This window comes from Rhineura floridana, chromosome 1 (genome assembly GCF_030035675.1).
Source record: "Rhineura floridana isolate rRhiFlo1 chromosome 1, rRhiFlo1.hap2, whole genome shotgun sequence".
NCBI lineage: Eukaryota > Metazoa > Chordata > Lepidosauria > Squamata > Rhineuridae > Rhineura > Rhineura floridana.
This window is the reverse complement of record NC_084480.1, coordinates 16,436,018-16,450,646: the sequence shown is the minus strand read 5'-3', so window position 1 is coordinate 16,450,646 and position 14,629 is coordinate 16,436,018. Positions and strand designations below refer to the sequence as shown.

Genomic DNA, 14,629 nt, shown 5'->3' with positions numbered 1-14,629 from the left:
TCCCCGCTCCTAAGGCGACCCGAACTCTTTTCAAGAGGGGGAAATAGTCCGGACTGAAAAAAAGGCTCCGGTCTCTCCTCCTCCAAGACTGTGCTCCATTCTACCTCCAAAAAACTCCTGATCCGACAAGGGGTAGTACTCCTGGAGATGCTCCCCTCGAGGTCTGCCTCTCAACGTGTCAAAAAGGGGCTAGGAGACAAGTCCCCTTCCTCGTCTGAGGAGTGTGGGAGATCCATCGTATGATTAGACTTGCGTTGGGCTTTCCGCCCTCTAGTGGCACCAGTGTCGTAAGGGCGGCCGGCTGCTGTTGCTTGAGTGGAGCTGGTGCTGCCAGCTAGAGAGCTACAAAGAACCTCCTTGAGCTTCTCTATCAGGTGTTCTGAAGGCTCCAATGAAGGCACATGGCTTGAGGTTGAGTGACTCGATGATCGTGTTGATCGAGCTGTCTGATATGAAAACCCCGCTGGACTCACCTTCTGAGGGCTCTGAAATGGCTGTATTGTCTGCCTTGGTGGACCCGGGCCCTTGAGGTGTTGTGCCATCTCTGGTGCAAGTCCCTGTGCCTGCTCCTCATGCCCCCTACATTTAGCCCTGTTGGTGGCCTGACTGGGAAGCCCCTACTGGCATACCTACCTGGGCTTCCTGGGCTTGGGCAGGTCTGACCACGTCCTGATAGATGGTGGGGGCTGCAGGGCGCCCTGTCCGGCAGGGGGAAGAGTGTGGTTCGCATCAGACTGAGAGGCCTGCACAAGCAGGGTTGTTCTCAGCCGTCCTGCTTAGATGCCATGTAGGGTGACTATGAGGAGCTGCTCTGCCCGCTGCCGCGTTTGGCTAAGGAGGAGAACATGTAGACCCGGGATGTCGTCTGGCCCACTGTTCTCTGCGACGACTCCACTCTGCTCGCTGCCATGATTAGCTAGGGAGGAAAGCGTTGGGCTGGCTAGCGGTTGCCCTCTAACAAGGCAACTCTGCTCTGCCGGCTGCTGCGATTGGCATGGGGGGAGAGTGTATAAAACCAGGTTAAGCCTGGTGGCCATCCTCTATTGAGGCTTGCTCTGCCCAGTACCGCGATTGGTATGGGGTGGGAGCATGAATTCTGAATTGCAGCCGTCTAACAGTCCTCTATGGGGACTCATTTACTGTACACCCAGTCCAAATGGAAAAACAGAGAGGGGCCAGAAGGAGGGAGGATAGTGTCCAAGATGATAGAAACAGGTAACGAGAACTGCACTAATAGATATTATTATTATTGTTTATTATTATTTATTTCCTTTTCTTTTTTTCCTTGGTTTTCTAAAGCACAGAGAGCCAATGTAGTACAGTGGCCAAGGTGCTGGACCACGACCTGGGAGACCAGGGCTCAAATCCCCACACAGCCACGAAGCCCACTGGGTGATCCCGGGCCAGCCACCTCCTCTCAGCCTCATGAAAACCCCATACATAGGGTCGCCATAAGTCAGAAACGACCCGAAGGCAGTTCATTTACATTTTATATTTTGTTATTATTTAGGTGAACCAGGAGGGGGCACTGTGACCCTGGCTCTGCCCAGATATATAGTGAAAGAAAAAACCTGAAAAGGACCAGCTGCCGGACCCAACAGGTAAAAAGAGAAAAAAGGACGCAATTGCCCCCACTGGGCCTGCTTAGGCAGCAACGTAGGAGGGGATTGCAGCACAGCTGATCAAGTCGTTGTTGTGCCCCAGTACTCGAGAGAGGGCTGCTGAGGACACCAGCAGTGGTAGCCGCAAAGGTGCGGGGGGGGGGGACCGCCAAACAGCTGATCTCCGAACCACAACTGCAGTGGTGCTCCAGCCCTGGTAGCGCTGCTCCAGCCTGGAAAACAAGGGAGGCTGGTGGAAAAAGGACAGCTGTAGCCGCAAAGGTGGCCCCCCCCGCTGAACAGCTGATCACCGAGTCACAATTGCGGCAGTGCTGCGGCCCCAGTAGCGCTGCTCCAGCCCTGGAAAACAAGGGGAGATGGTGGGGAGACTAGCGGCAGAAGCCTCAAAAGTGGGGGGACGGTTCCGCAGCTGCCTGCAGCAGCCGCAGCCCACCTGCTGTGGAAGAACACATGGCCCCCGGCAGCTGTTAAGAGGCTGAAATGGCATATAGCGCCTATTCATGCCAAAGATAAACAAAGGTAAACAGGGGGGAAAACAACCCTTAAAGAACAAAAGAAAAATGGCGCCCGTTCGCACCAAAAGTAAAAAAAAGCCCTGTAGAAGGAGGACGCGGCTCTTCTACTCTTCCCTGGTTGGGAAAGGGAGAGCGGGAAAGTGGGAAAGTGACTCCAGCTGAAGGCGAGTAGGGCTGCCTAAGGCCAGTTAGGAAGAAAAAAGGAGGGGGGAGAGTCAGGATGGAACTCTACACGTGCTCCCCCTGCTAGAAGATGGGGGGGAGGGAAAAGACAAAAGCAAAAATTTCCCAACGCGGCCACCAGGAGTCAATGAAGAAAAAGGGGAAAAGGCAAACAAGAGGGAAAGATAAAGGTAAGAAAGAAAGAAAAGGGTGGTTAGTAACTCACGTAGGAAGTAGAACTACAACATCTGCCTTGGACCAGGACAGCAAATGAACTGGGGCCTGCAAGCCAGCGATGCCTAACTACTTCCTCAAGTTGTACGCTTCAGTGCATTTCCTGTCCTTGAACTCCAGATGGCAGACTACTAGTGATGGACTGGCATCCAGGGAAAATGAAACCAAATACATAGTTATAAGATGGGGGATGCATTGCTCAACAATACTACATGCAAGGAAGATCCTGGAATTGTTTATCACAACATGAATATGAGCTAACCAGGGTTGATTTGATTTAAATCAAATTGATTTAAACAGGTTTAATGTGATTTAAATAAAAATGATTGAAATCATGATTTAAATTGCTTCTCTGAAGGACTCGATTTTAATGATTTTAAATCACAGTTTGAATCACTAGTGAGGAAGATTCTATTTGATCATCATTTTTAGTAGAAGTACATTGTTGTTTAATAGAACCTTAATACATATTGAGAGAGGCAGATTTCATTAGAAGGGAGGTACATACTAGGCAATTATTCTAAATTGTTTTCAGATTAATTTTCATCAAAAAATAGGATGATAATTTGGTCATTTCAGTACTTAAGCAGAATGAATCCGTGAAGTGATTCAGGAGATGAACCAGCTCCAACTGTTCAATTAATTATGATATTTTTGTCATGATGTGCCAGAATCACCACCACCAAACAGGCTTTTAAATTGTACTAATAAGATTGTTTATTCTTCTGGTTATTTTTCTTCTTAAACAACATTAACAACTTATGCACATGGGTTTTTGAATGGTTAACGATTTCAGTTTTTAGACAAATGTGAAGTTCCTTAAAAAATAAAATTTAGGCAATTTCAACCAAGTCAACATGAGAAACAAAATATTGGGTGATACAGCTAACTCAGTCTTCTTTTTCACTTTTGTCATCCTTGTTCATTGTCTGGAAAAGAAATAAAGCTTTCCTGCTTTTTCAGTTCCCAACTTATTTCGCAATTTAGAATGAATTAGTCCAAAGGAACAAAAAAATCTCTCTACATCTGCACAAGAGGCTACTGCTGTAAAGAGCTGGATTCCCACTTCAGTGGTCTTCTCCTTATTCAAATCTATTCCATCTTCCCAAATTCTCTATTCATTGGCCTTCTCTATCTTTGCACTTGGAGAGAGGCAAGGCCAAGCAAGAGCACTTCATATACACCATCTGCAGAATAGGACTGATCAGGGTCACATTCACACTGTACATTTATTCCACTATCGTTCCACTTTATGCAGTCATGGCTTCCCCTAAAGAATCCTAGGAAGTGAAGGGTTCTGGGAGTTGTTAGGAGACTCCTATTCTGATCACAGAGCTACAATTCTCAGAGTGATTTAACTATCAGACCCTCTTTCCCAGAGAACTCTGGGAATTGTTGCTCTCTGAGAAGAATAAGAGTCTCCTAACAACTCTCAGCACCCTTCACAAACTACACTTCGTAGGATTCTTTTGGGGAAGCCATGACTGTTTAAAGTGGAATAATAGTAGAATAAATGTACAATGTGAATGCAGCCCAGGTTATCTCCCATCTCCATAAATTGCTGTTAACAAATTCATAGGATATAATTAGAAGTTGTATAATTAGTATTCATGATGATATCTTTGACATAGGCTTTTTTTACTAATTGTTTAAGAAAAAATTGAAATCTGATTTAAATTAAAAAATCAATTTTAAGTTTAAAAAATCTGATTTACATTTTAAAAATCTAATTTTTTTTTTAATCATTTTTATCAACCCTGGAGTCAACCATGTGATATGGCTGCAAAAAAGGCAAATGGTATTTTAGGCTGCATTAACAGAATAGTTTCCAAATCACAGGATGTTCTTGGTCCCTCTATTTGGCACTGGTTAGGCCTCATCTTTAGTACTGCATCCAGTTCTGGACACCGCATTTTAAGAAGAACACAGACAAACTGGAACAGGTTAAGAGGAGGGCAACAAGGATCATCAGGGGACTGGAAACAAAGCCCTATGAGGAGAGACTGAAAGAACTGGTCATGTTTAAGCCTTGAGAAGAGAAAACTTTGGGGCAATATAATAGCAATCTTCAAGTACTGTGACAGAGGAGTGTCAGGATCTCTTCTCATTCATCCCAGAGTGCAGGACACAGAATAACGGGCTCAAGTTACAGGAAACCAGATTTTGACTGAACATCGGGAAAAACTTCCTAACTGTTAGGAGCAGTACGACAATGGAACCAATTACCTAGGTGGATGGTGGGCTCTCCAACACTGGAGGCATTCAAGAGGCAGCTGGACAGCTACCTGTCAGTTCTTTCAGGTGTGCTTTAAGTTGGATTGCTGCACTGAGCAGGGGGTTGGACATGATGGCTTTATAGGCCCTTGCAACTCTACTGTTCTATGATACTCTATGAAATGAATCATAGACACTGTTACTAACCAGAAGATCATATCTTAACAATACAAAGAAAAAAATGTAACAGCAGGATAGAAAGGGGGGGGAAATTGTCTGGATACAATGTTGTTATAATTTACTGGAAACACTCACTAATGTTTGTGTCCATGAAAAAAGCCAGGAAAAGAACCTTCACAACTGAATGGAAGATCAGCTTATTATCTGAAAGAAAACACCAAGACTGTCAGGGTAGCTAAAAGTATACAGAATTAACTTAATGGACTGTAAGGATAATTTATTTTAAGTGCAGCTAGCAAGAGAATCTAATCAGAGTCAAAAAGTAAAATGCCTACAAGATTCCCATACTCAACTGTATCTAGGAAATGGGATCCTCCTATTCAGTAGTTCTGGCATGCAAGGAAAATCATTCTTTCATTCAAATAGCTTGACTAGCCCACTCCTATCAGGCTGGTGTATTATGTACTCCCAATCAATGATACCTACACGCAACTGTTCAGTCTCTCTGCAGTCAGCAAAAAGAATCTTTAGGCCATTAATTGTTGAAAGAAAAGCTATCTATAGTAAACTGTTCCACAGAGCAGGAATGTTGTATCTGGCCCTCCAGATGTTGCTGAATGCCAACTCTCATCAGCCCTAACCAGCATGGCCAATGGGCAGGAATTATGGTATAACATCTGAATGGCCACAGGTTAGCCAACCCTGTCATAGAGAATCTATTCGAAATATCCATCCAGCTCTATCATTCACTGAACACCACCAACACACTGTCAGTCCTTTCAACAGTAGTCAGTGTGTTTGAATGCCTGCTTGCCTGAAGCTGGCTTCACAGTATCATCTTATTTTACATATAGATTTCCCCCACTCCATCAACACATTAATGTAAGTGGCTTTAGGATTTCAATCCACGTTAGCAATAGTGAATATAAAGTAGAATGAGTGAGTATGCATAGGACAACATGGTGTTCTACTCCAGGAATAGAAGCTAGGTGAGTAGAAGTATTTTCAGCAACTGCATCGCTACCCAATATGCGAGGAAAATACTTGTTGAATAGCTATTACTTTGCTGGCATTTACAATAGAGAACTTTTACTGTGTATTGTTCAGCTACCTTTATGTACCTTTCAACCACCCAATGAGGCAAGATTAGTTTAAACACAGTGCATTTTGTACACAACTCTGAGCTATTAAGACTAAAGTCAATAGATAACCCACCCTTCATTTCACAAACTGAGGCTGAAATGCAATAGCTAACAATACCCCAAGGCTAAAACTAGATTTGGAACCTAGACATTTATTTCTACAATACTTGTTCAACAGACAAGTACGTCATGCTTTGCATTTTAATAACAATGTGAAGAACCTGCACTCTGCAGGCAAGGGCCTCCTGCAGATACCATCTTAACAGGAGGTCCGTTCTGCACAACATAGGAAATGGACCTTTAGTGTGGCGGCACCTACCCTGTGGAATTCGCTACCCTTAAATATTAGACCCAGAAATATTAGAACCAGAAATTTTAGAATGTGAAGTGAAAGCAGCTCTTAAAATACTTGGAAGAAATAAGTCACCAGGAACAGATGGCATACCAATAAAGTTGCTACAAGCTACTGAGACTGAATCTGTCCAAATTTTGACAAAAAATTGTCAACAAATATGGAAAACTAAACAATGGCCCACAGACTGGAAACGTTCCATATACATCCCAATTCCAAAGAAAGGAGACCCCAGGGAATGCAGTAATTATCGAACTATTGCCTTAATATCCCATGCAAGTAAAGTAATGCTCAAGATTCTACAACAAAGGCTCTTACCATATATGGAGCAAGAAATGCCAGATGTCCAAGCTGGATTTAGAAAGGGAAGAGGTACCAGAGATCACATCGCAAACATACGTTGGATAATGGAACAGAGCAAGTAATTTCAGAAGGAAATCACCCTATGCTTTATAGATTACAGCAAAGCCTTTGATTGTGTAGATCATGAAAAACTATGAAATGCTTTAAAAGAAATGGGGGTGCCACAACATCTGATTGTCCTGATGCACAACCTATACTCTGCACAAGAGGCTACTGTAAGGACATGGTATTCCCGATCTCTATGGATGGATGTGACAGTTGGACAGTGAAAAAAGCAGGTAAGGTACCAATATGCTTCCGGGCCAGATTCAAAGTATTGGTATTAACCTATAAAGCCTTATACGGCACGGGACCACGATACCTGTTGGAACGCCTCTCCCGATACGAACCGGCCCATACACTACGTTCTGCTACGAAGGCCCTCCTCCGGGTTCCGGAGGGTGGTGACAAGATCTAGGGCCTTCTCAGTGGTGGCCCCCGAACTGTGGAACAGTCTTCCCGAGGAGGTGCGCCTGGCGCCGACATTGTTATCCTTTCGGCACCAGGTTAAAACCTTCCTCTTTTCCAAAGCATTTTAATTTAAGTTAACCTGATTTTCATATTTGTTGTACTGATTTTAGATTGTTCTTATTTTATATGTTCTTATTGTATTATATTGTGTATTTTATTGTATTCTCTGTGTTCACCACCCAGAGAGCTATTGCTAGTCGGGCGGTATAAAAGTCTAATAAATAAATAAATAATAATAATAATAATAAGAGAAAAATCAACTCATTTGAAATGTGGTGTTGGAGGAGAGCTTTGCGCATACCATGGACTGCAAAAAGGACAAATAATTGGGTAAAGGACAAATTAAACCAAAATTATCACTAGAAGCTAAAATGATGAAACTGAGGTTATCATTCTTTGGACACATAATGATAAGACATGATTCGCTAGAAAAGACAGTAATGCTGGGAAAAACAGAAGGCAGTAGAAAAAGAGGAAGGCCAAACAATTCCATAAAGGAAGCCACAGACCTGAACTTACAAGATCTGAACAGGGTGGTTCATGACAGATGCTACTGGTGGTCACAGATTCATAGGGTTGCCATAAGTCATGATTGACTTGAAGGCACATAACAAAAATATTAGACAGGCTTATCTGTTATCTTTTTGGCACCTATTGAAGACCTTCCTCTTTCAACAAGCCTTTTAAGTTGAGACCTTATCCTAGTCTGTGTCTGTGTTGGAATTGCTTTTTAATATGTTTTTAAACCTTTTTTAAAAAACAATATGTTTTTAACCTTTTTTTAAGATGTCTTCAAAGCTTTTTAAAAAAATGTTTTTAAATATTTTTGTTTTAATGTATTTTAAAGCCTGTTTTTATGATGTTTTAAAGTGTTCTAGTGCTTTTGTTTGCCGCCCTGGGCTCCTGCTGGGAGGAACAGCAGGATATAAATCAAATAATAAATAAATAAACAAACTGTAAGGAAGCTCTTCCACCAAAGCACCCTACAGAATTTAAAGGCTTCGTATTTCAGAGTAGTTCACAATTCTTGCATGTCAAATACCAACTTCTTATACTGATTGTACAAAATGCTTCCCACTTACTGATTCAGGCAGTATTATTCACTTCTACACCATTTTTTCCAGAACATCACACCATACTTTACAAAGCATCTCTCTAATGCACCAGATATTCACCTCTTGCGGATGCATAATTCCCTTTGTTATTTGAAATCTGAATGGTGGTATTATCCATACACACTGTGATAAATGTTTGAAGTATGAATTCAGCAGCAACTTTTCAGATCAAGTGTTAACACAGCACTATCTTCTTCAGTACTTCTAGAAGTAGGCAGTAAGCCATAAAGGCTTATGCAGCATTAAACACTAATTAAAATTAAAATTACTTATATGAATTCATTCTTTAAATGAAGACAAACAGAGCCATCTAAGATTATTATTATAACATCCACATACATAATAGTTTCATGTTGCCGGAATAACTACAGTTACTACTAAAGGCTAACAGATTTTCCTATGGCATGAACTTCCATAAAGTATAGCAAGGATTCCTCAGCTGTGGTCCACAAACCACCGGTGGTTCACAAGCTTCATTCAGGTGGCCCAGTGTGTCTGTGGATTTGAGGTTTAAGATGGGAGATGGCACAGCTGTTTTAATTGTATGTTTATTGCTTTTTTCATCCCTTGTATTGTATTTTATTGTATCACAATTTGAATTCCACAGAATTCAAAGTATAATATAAATACAATATATAATAAAGAAACCAGTAAACGTAATTAAAAACCATACAGCACAGCGCATTATAATTGCTACAACAGGCAGAAAAATCATGAAGCAGTCCACCAACACCCTCAGCAATTTTCAAGGGGTCCATGGTTTGGGAACCACTGGTTGCGCCCGCTTGATTAGTTGCACAAGAACTCATGTCACAGTAAGACTGCTAACCTGACAATTAGCACACAGAACTGTGAGCAGTAGTAAGAAAGTAAGAAAAAGGTATCTGTGTTAAGTTTGTTGCAGCAAAAATAACAGACTTGTGCCCCACAAAAATATTTAACAGATATATTGTGGCAACAGATTTTCTTTCCTGCATCTGACAAAATGGGTTCTATTCCATAAACACTGAAGCCACAATAAATCTGTTAAATCTTTTAAGGTGCCACAAAGCTCTTTGTTCTTTTTTGCAGCAACAGATCAACACAAATACTCCCCTGGAATTTGTACTACTACTGTTACTACCACAAGCTTCATGACACTTTAAAAACTAACAGATTTACTGTGGCAAGGGCTTTTGTTCATCTGCCAAAGCGTGCTCTGTCCCACAATCGCCTGTGCCACAATAAATCTGTTCAAGTCTTTAAAGGTGCTACAAGAAGACTCTTTGTTCTCTTTTGCTACAAGCAACAGACGAAGCACTACTGGAATATGCACTGGTACTATTATCCTGCAAGGCCCCTTAAAAGCCTTAACAACCGATGTGCAGAACCTTTCGTGGGCTACAGAGCCCACTGGACCAGAGCCACTCAAAATATCTCGCCTCAACCTAAGCGTTTGTTCGGCTTAAATCCTAGGCAAAGGCTTACTAGGGAATAAGCCCCACTGAACTCAGCGGGGTTTCCTTCTGAGTAAACGTCCACTGTTAAAAAGTCCCCCCAAAGGGCAGTGGGGGGTGGAGAGAGGGGGAAGCAAAGCTCTTTGTCCTTTTCGCCCCCAAAAGAGTAGTGCAGCTGCAGCCTTGTAGAATCGGTTACTAGTAATAGTAGTACTAGTAGCAGTACTAAATATCAACACAATGAGGGCTGAGCCGGCCAGTCCGGACACTCAGGCGGAGTTATTGGGGGTGGTGTTCAAGTGGGTTAGAGAACCACAGAAGAAAGGAAGGTTGAGGGGGCGTTACCTGGACCTCAGTCGGGACCCCGTGTCGGGCAACAGCAGCAGCAGCGCCGCCGCGGCCTGCCTTGTGAGGGGCCTGGGCGCCCCTAACCCTCCTCCTTGGGCGCCCCTCTCGCTCTCTCCCTTCGCCTTCCCGCCTCCTCAGCGGCCCGGAGAGAGACGGGGGAGAAGGGGCGCCGCAGCAGGACGGCGCGAGCCTGACACTGTGCGCGCGCGCAAAGGGCCTCAGGCGCGAGGAGGGAAGAAGGTTCCAACCGACGACAACTGCCACTGCCTACGTCGTGGTGTTGGTGGTGCTGGTCTTGGTGGTAGTGCTGGTGGTGCTGCAGACACGTCCAGACAGGCGGCGTTAGCGCATGCGCCACATCCGGGTTTCTTCTTTCCGTCGTTCCTACCATCACCACCACCACACGCCTCGCTGTTGCGGTTCGGATTCCCTTAAGAAGAAGAATGCGGGTGGGCGCGACAAATAACCATACGCAGACACACAAACAAAAAGAAGAGTTTTTCGTTTTCACGGTTCTCGTCTGCGCGACAACAGAGAATGAGCAGGGTGGGGTTCGTTTTGTTTTTTTGGCTCACCGACTTTCTTCGTCCTCCAGATTTTATATAGCTGAACACAAACACACATGGCATTTGTAATGCAGACAATTAGTTCGCAGGGTGCTGCAGTCAGGAGAGCCAAAGCTACACACGGATGTAGTCGTCCAAGGGACTCGGCGAGTCATAGACGCCTTACTTTAGGTTCCCTATAGCTCCAGCACCCTACAAGGTAGTCGGCAAGAAAGAGGAGTGTGTTAGCCACTGAGAATTTTCTAACATGCTTCCTTCTCTTTTCCTGCTGATTGGAGCCAATCAGAGTGAAAGGAGGTGAGTCAGCCACTGAGAAGACTCTTTTCAGTAGCTAACACTCTCCCCTTTCATGCTGATTGACTTCTAGGATGTCTGTTGTGGGAGAAGGCATTAACAAGGACCTCATTCTCAACCCAGCTGTAAAAGGAGGCGGGGATGTGTGGCTGTGACTAACTTAAAGGGACCCTGCACTTCTGAATTTGCCAATACACTACTCCATAAGAGCTTAAAGTGGTTAAAAGTCAGTGGGAATTTGTTGGAGTGAAGGTGTAATAATCTGTTGCATGGTTATTTAGGAGTAAGAAACTTGGATCTTCTGTTGCATGTAAACTGATTTAGGAGTTTCACTGCAAAACCCATGCAATTATTAGCAGGAATTTCCGGGTGACTCCCACGAAAATCAAGTTTGTTGCAGTATATGGGGGAAGCCAATGTGGTGGCCTCTAGATTTGTGGACTTCAACTCCCATCATCCCTGAGCTTTGGCCGCGTGGCTGGGGCTGATGGGAGTTGGAGGCCAACATCATGAAGCAGCAACCATCAGTTGCTTCAGACCTCATATATCTGTTTGCCCAGGCTTTTCCTGATCCCTAAGATTGGACCCTGTTTTGTCTGTCAGAGCTGTAGTCGCCCAGGGTCTCAGGGGGTGTTAGACCCCTTACTTTTTTGGGAGCAAAGTCCCAGCTGAGTCCCTACCCTTCAGCATCCTATGAGCCAATGAGCACGAAAGGGGAGTGGTTAGCCACTGAGAAGAGTCTTATAGCATGCTTCCTTGTCCTTTTTTGCTGATTGAAGGCAATCAGAGTGAAAGGAAGAGAGTTGGCCACTGAGAAGACTCTTCTTAGTAGCTAACACTCTCCCCCTTTCATATTATTGTCTCCTACAGATGTCTGTTGTTGTGCGAGAAGGCATTAAGAAAGGCCTAATTCTCAACCTAGCAATGAAAAAGGGGTGTGTGACAGTGAAGATCATGAAGGAATTCTGCACTTCTGAATTTGCTACTACACTGCTGTTGTCTGTATGAATTTCCTGAATTCCTGTTTTTATATTCTTTTATACTACTGTTTTGTTGGTGTTGTAGACTCCTTAGAGATGTTAAATATTAAGTGGCTTATAAAAAAATTTTAAATAAATGATAAGACATCTGGAGGATCCCACACATTGGTTATCCCTGCACTATACTGAAGTAATGTGGAAGTTTTATGTAAAAAAAAAAAACACGTGTTTTGAGCTTTTCTGTTCAAAGAACATCCAAAACAATCACCATAAAGGTGAGAGGGAGTTTAAAATACATACAAGAATAAACAAATATAACAACATTAAGCAGAGAGAAGTCCAAAAGCTGCAGAATAACAGGAACATGTCAGAACAAGCAGACTCTCTACTACAGTGTTTGCCACCCAGGGTGGCATCCAGACTACAATTCCCATCAGTCCTGTCAGTACAGCAAAGACCAAGTTCATATCCTTAGGCAGCCATGATGCTCACTGGGTGATCTTGTGCCAATTGCTATCTCTCAGTCTAACCTACCCTTTTTTTACTTTGTTTTATTTCTTAATTAAAAAAATATAATGCATTATTTATAAGATGCCTTTGTTTGGCACTTCCAGATGACCTGCTTATTGAGCATCCATCCTAATTTGTTTGCAGAGAGATTACACTAGACTGACTATTTAATGAGCATTCATTCTGATTTCTTTGAGGGGAGGTTAGATGACACTGAATCCAAGCTTTATCCCACAATGTCCAGTGCATTTTCTCTTCACTTATCGCAAAAACTCTGAAATTTTGAGAGAACAGGTTTGTTGCACAAGACCTCCCTGTCAACTATAATTGTGGGAACTGAATTTGCCTATATGTGATTAAATCCCACCCCAGACATGTGACCAATGATATTGCTCATTTAAGGGCACAGAGTACTGTATTATTACTTGCTACCAGACAATAGCCAGCCTTGCTTTTCTAACATTCCTTCTCATCAACAACAGTACAGCACTGAGCAGCCAAGTCTGACCACTTCTCCTCTTGCTCCTGCATCATAGTTTATCATTTCATTTCAATGGACATTAGATTTAGGAGCAGATCTGTGAGCAGAAACAGAACATTTCTGTAAGGCGGGGGTCACCTTCATTGATGCCCACAGGCAGAGGCTCCAGATTGAGTTTTTGTTTTAAAAAAACAAGTCTCTAGCCCTCCTAAAAAGAAAGTTATGAAGCAAAATTTCTAAGCAATTTCTGTGAAATGAGCCTGCCTGCCTGGCTGCTCTTGCCTGCCAGTCTTTTTAGTCAATGAGTGAAGTCAAAGCTGTGATTGATAAGTGAGGAGTTTTTGGACTCCTGGCAATAGGAATCCCTGGGGTCCTAAAGAGCTTCTGTTTGCCTCTCCCCTTTAGTACACTTTTCCTTATTCTGTCTTATTTTCTAGTAGCCCTTGTACTCTCTGTAGTTTGCCCTTCCTTTTTACCTAGCAACTAGGATGCATCTTTCCTGTGGTGGGTCTGTCTGAGATCAGGTACTCTCTCAAAATTATTTTCTGCAAATACTACTACACAAGACATGCAGATGGATGTTAAAGAATCTCCTTCCCAAATGGGAAGTGCAACATGTGAAAACTTTGTGAAGCGGCTTAGGCCTGTGTCCTGCTGTACAAGAGCTGATGTGCGGGCATTCATTAAGAATTCACTGTATAGTTAACTTACAGTGCAGTGGTATACAAGTCTACTTCAGAAGTAAGTCTTTTTGTGTTTAATTGGGCTTACTCCCAGATAAGTGGGTACAGGATGGCAGCCTAGGCTTTGATTTAGGACTAGCATTGTGGAAGGCGGGGTTCTTGTGCCTTTAACAGCTGTATCTCCACAATCAGAACCAGCAGGACATAGCTGACTTCCCATGGCAAATGAGGTGTGTGTGTGAGAGAGAGAAACAATTATTGTAGCTCTCATTTTATGTTATGCCATGGCAGCCATTTTATGACTGCCACTCTCAGCCCTCTGTCAAAATTCAAAATGTGCCCCCCTCTGTAAGGTTTGCATAAGGAAGAAAGACTTTTGCTATAGCACTTGAAAGACTAACATAAGAAGCTGCCTTATGCCAGGTCAGAATATTTGTCCACTGATCATGAGCCCCTCATCTGAAGCCCCGGAGAGCCACTGCCAGCCTTGACAATACTGAGCGAGACTCATGTTAGCAAGGCTCTCCTTTAGACACCTGTTTCACATAAACATGTTCTGGGAGTCTTGTGAATTAGGATTTTTACACACTAGCAACAGTGAGTCTTGGCAGATTTACCCAGTAACTTACACTCAAACAGGTCTTAAAAATGGGGATATTTACTGAGCACGCACACACAGAGTATCAAAATATACATATTTAATGCTCCAATGGGGAATAGCTCAGTAACAAATACAATACATATTTATTAATGGGACATCTCAGTTACTCACTAACAATATGCATTTCTTTAGTGTGAGGGAATTAGCTAAATAATCCCAGCCATAACTGAACTAACACACACACACATGAAGAGCAAGCACCCAACGCTTAAGAGGAGATGGGGGACAGGTTTGAGTTTAGCACAACTGAGGAAGGCACAC

At 43.1% G+C, this 14,629-nt stretch overlaps 1 protein-coding gene across 2 annotated transcripts in view; it reads right to left on the bottom strand.

The window, feature by feature from the left end:
• Positions 1-10,758, bottom strand: part of SMAD4 (SMAD family member 4) — a 50,574-nt gene extending 39,816 nt beyond the window's left edge. Inside the window, exon 1 of one of the 2 annotated variants that reach the window (XM_061614593.1) lies at positions 10,191-10,758. The gene's annotated coding sequence lies outside the window, so the exon portion shown is untranslated. Of the gene's footprint in view, positions 1-5,062; positions 5,107-10,190 lie in introns of those variants that run through there. The other variant, XM_061614602.1, reaches the window with a different exon arrangement.
• Between the last annotated feature and the right edge of the window lie 3,871 nt (positions 10,759-14,629).